Raw genomic sequence first — 4,378 nt, 5'->3', positions numbered from 1 at the left:
GTCTCACTATGTAGTTGAGACTGACCTGGAACTCACTACGTAGCCCAGGCTGCTCTCGAACTCACAGTGATCCTCCTGTCTCAGTCTGCCTAGTGTTGGGATTACAGGCATGCGCCACCACGCCCGGCAAAATGTGTATGATTCTTTTTTTTTGTACCGGGGATCAAACTCTGGCCCTTGTCCTTGTGAGGCAGAAAGCAGAACCATTGAGCCAAATCCCACCCCCCTTTTTAAGATAGAATCTCACTAAGTTACTAAAGTTGCCCAGACAAGGCTAGAACTTGTGATCTTCCTGCCTAAGTCTCCTAGAGTCATAACAGAAGCTTTGATATATTTCCTTTTTTTCCTTTCCTAGGTGCCTTACCAAATATTCTCAATCTTACATCTGTCCATCCAGTCATATATCCCTTCATCTCTAATTTATTCATTCAATCAACACTTACATAGCATCTATATGACTTATGTCCTCATATTGCAAAGATAACTAGAATAATCTTCTCTTTGAGAGGCTCACAGGCTAGTTAGAAAGACAAGAAATAATCAAAGACTGGATATATAGCTCAGTGGTAGAACACTTATCTGGCATGCATGAGGCCCTGGGTTCAACCCTCAGAACCACAAGGAAAACCACAATAGCGTTTAACAATGGAGGTATTAGAAGTATAGAAATATGAAAGAACACAAGGCAGTAACATGTGAATGCAGATGTGTCATGTTTTCTAATCCACCAATGCAGGTACAAGTATTTCACGGTTGGTAGGGTACAGCACCAATTTGAAAGAACTGGTGCTATAGATCCAGCATATAACATACTTCCTGATAAAGAGCAGGCACTAAGTATTTATTTATTATTTATTTAGGTACTGGGATCAAACTCGGGACCTTGCACTTGTGAGGCAGGCGGTGGACCTACTGAGCTAAATACCTGGCCAGGCACTAAATATTTTATTGAATGAATGAGTAAACAGAACATCTAACTCTATCTACTGCAGTCTTTCTAGAGAAAATGATGTGAATTGAATTCTGAAGGATGTGTGGGATCTTATATGACAATATTCAAAGGCAAGCATTATACTTAACATTTTACATCAGCTTTTTTTTTTGGTATCAGGAATTGAATTTAGGACCTCACACTTCCTAGTCAGGCATGGTGCCACTGAGCTAAATTCCTGGCCCATCAGCACTTTTTAGCAATACATGCATGGGTGTGTGTGTGTGTGTGTGTGCGCACGCGCGTGTACCCAGGGCCTCACCTATCCAGGGCCTCATGCACATTAGGTAAGCACTATACCACTGAGCTACATTTTCAGACCAGTAACTCTTTATTACAAAAGTAAAAGATAAATTTTTCAACCACTTTCCCCATCTTGGAGCGTACACAACCAGAAGTCATGAAAGAACAGGCTCAAAGCTTTCCAATTCAAAGAAATTAAGAGTGGTAAATGCTATTTACCTTGATTTGATCATTACACATTATATACATGTATCAACTTAATCACACTATGCCCCATAAATATATACAAATGTTAGGTGTCAAACAATAAAAAACATCAAAAATGTTAAAAATTACATTAAATTTTCAAGGCTGGGGGGCCAGTACACGCACTGATAAAACTGACCTGCTTCCTTGGTACCGACTTGGAGATTCCTGTAGGTAAAAAAATGAGAGTGAAGGAAGATGTAGATCAAAGGTCCTAACCCGTCTTACTTGTTAGATAACTCAGCCACAACCTCTCCCTGGTGGTCTAGTGGCTAGGCTAACTCACTGCAGTGTCCCCCAGTAGTGGTTGCTAAGATTTCCAGGAGAAAATAAAGCAGCAATGTTCCTTAAGAAATTGTTAGTTTTGAGGGAATCTAATTTTAGTTTCTCTTCATAAAAGCACATTAGAAATTCTATAAATTATTTTTTAATACTGGCGATTGAATCCAGAGCCTCCTGCACATTAGAGAAGTACTCTACTACTGAGCTATATCCCAGCCCTTCTTTCATTTCATTTTGAGATAAGGTCTCACTAAGGTTGTCCAGGTTAGCCTTGAATTTGCATTCTTCCCACTTCAACCTCCCAAGTGTCTGGATTATAGGCATTAACCACCACACCCAGTTAGAGAACCATGGAGTCTCTGGGATCTAATTACACTGTGCTAAAATGGGATCAATAGGACAATTATATAAATAAATAGCACAGTCTGAGGATGAAAGAAATGTCTAGGAAATAAGAGTATGCAAAAGAGGAAGAGTCTTTAGGCATCTTCTTTCGGTTGTTTTTGTCTTTTCTTTTTTGTGAGACAAGGTCTCATAGCTCACAGTAGCCTTGAACTTGCCATCCTTCTGCTTCAGCCTCCAGAGTGCTGAGATGAGAGGCAGGAGCCCTTGCGCCTGGCTTTCTTGGGCTTCTCAAAGAGAAATTTAAAAACTTATAACAGATGCCTTGTTTATAAAGAAGCTGCCTATCTGGGTGTGGAGGCACATACCTGCAATCTTGATACTCTTGGAGCCTGGGCAATTTGGGGACTTAGCAAGACCCTGTCTCAAAATAAAAAATAAATTACAAATTTTAAAAGGGCTGGGGATACAACTCAGTGTAAAGGCCTTGGGTTCAATCCCAAGAAACATGAGGGAAAAATGAGAGAGAGAAAGAGAGAGAGAAACAGAGACAGAGACAGAGACACAAAGTCTGGGGTGGGGGGAAAGTGGGAAACACTTTCTACTTTATTTTTTCTACATTATTCGCTGATACTCAAGAATTGGTTACAAGGGTTCTAAATACTGGTCAATCCTTTCAGCCCTCCCAGATTGTCTGGGGCCTCATCTATTAACTACAGTGTGCCTGAGTACAAATATTGTCAGTCTCTATGTGTGCCATGATATGGAATAGGTTAGGAAGTATTATTTTATACAGTCAGCTGGAGGAATGAAAAAGTAAGAGAGAATATAATAGTAAAGAAAACTTATTTCATTCACCTTTAGGAAGGCTAGAAATTTCTTCAGTTCTTCATTCTCTTTTCTCAAGACTGACAACTCTCTAAGCAAAAGATGGAAGCAATAAGCTCCAAGTCAGTGGGATAAAAAATATTAATATTACAATCACTATTACTATCAACATCTAGTTAATATTTGGAGATGCTTACAGATATACAGAGTATTTTTATCTAGGATCTGATGATTCAGAGAAACAATGGCAGCGTGTTGATGGTGAGAACAATCAAGTCAACAAAACAAGCAGTCAATTGGTATGATTTCAGTGGGATCAGTTTAGATTTCCATTTCCTCTCACATAATCTTAGCCTGCTGATGTCTAAAAATTTCCATCAAGGATTTCATCTTTTAGCTTAAGATCTCCAAAATATACCCTCCCAAAGATAACATTTAAAATATTGTATTTCTTTTTATCAGGGTGAATCATCTGATTTCTCTGAAGAAGCAGTCATTGATACAGGGAAGGAGAGGGAAGCCAGAAAGTGAGGAGGGCCCAGACATAAAAAATAAAAATATAAAATGGAGACTGAGGGGACCAACCAAAAAGTCTGTCCCCAATTTCCTCAAAACAAACATAATATACATGGGAAAATTTTCAATCTTTGCAAATACAAGAAAAGGACTATAATATCTCTGAAAGGAAAAAAAAAGCTATCTGTGGATTTGTTACTTACTTGTCCTGGCTGGTCACTGTTTGCTGTACCTCCTGAATGGCTGCTTCTAACTTTGTAATTCTATGCTTATAAAAAGCAATGAGGAGATCTGTTTGTTTCTTCTGGAAACTCCACACCTACTAGGAAAAAATAGGCCTTGGACATACATTCCCATGATTCCCTTTCCCTTAGCTTTGGCAACAAAGGGAAATCTATCAACTCATACTTCATTACTGCTCTTTTTCTTCTGGAACATTTATCTTAATTCATAAATCCCCAGGCCGGGGATTTAGCTCAGTGGTTCCACTGCCTGCCTCTCGAGTACAAGGACCCAAGTTAATCCCTGGTACCAGAAAACTAACTAAATAAATAAATCCCCAAAAGTAGACAGCTCAGCATTAGGGAAAGGGTTTTCATTTCCAACATGCTAGCTTTCTAATTTCTTAATTGTAATATTGTGACAGAGAATGGCCCTTTAAAAAAAAATAACATTTTATCCTATCAGAATTAGTTCTTGTCTATAATTAGCTTGGACTCTGCTCCCATAGCCTTAGGTATCACAGAGCCCTGGTCACCAATTTACTTTCCCTGAGACACGTATTCAGTCACTTGCAGGTAGTTCATGCTCCTGCAGTGAATGGTGAAGATTCATACAAGCACCTATTCCTGAATTTTATTTTTGGGCATGAACACATGATTTTATCTTTTGTGTCACTTTAACATTTGCTACACTGAGGTACAGAATTTA

At 38.9% G+C, this 4,378-nt stretch overlaps 1 long non-coding RNA gene across 1 annotated transcript; it reads right to left on the bottom strand.

Moving 5' to 3' along the window:
* Positions 1-1,580: 1,580 nt before the first annotated feature.
* LOC104868555 lies at positions 1,581-3,781 on the bottom strand. Its single transcript, XR_782047.3, has 3 exons — positions 3,652-3,781; positions 2,963-3,023; positions 1,581-1,648 (listed from the first exon to the last, which is right to left on the bottom strand). It is a non-coding gene; the product is annotated as an uncharacterized LOC104868555 (long non-coding RNA).
* Between the last annotated feature and the right edge of the window lie 597 nt (positions 3,782-4,378).

The sequence above is a fragment of the Fukomys damarensis genome, unplaced genomic scaffold (assembly GCF_012274545.1).
Source record: "Fukomys damarensis isolate Sample0158 unplaced genomic scaffold, DMR_v1.0_HiC HiC_scaffold_20919, whole genome shotgun sequence".
In the NCBI taxonomy this organism is placed as follows: Eukaryota; Metazoa; Chordata; class Mammalia; order Rodentia; family Bathyergidae; genus Fukomys; species Fukomys damarensis.
This window is presented reverse-complemented; position numbering and strand designations above follow the sequence as displayed.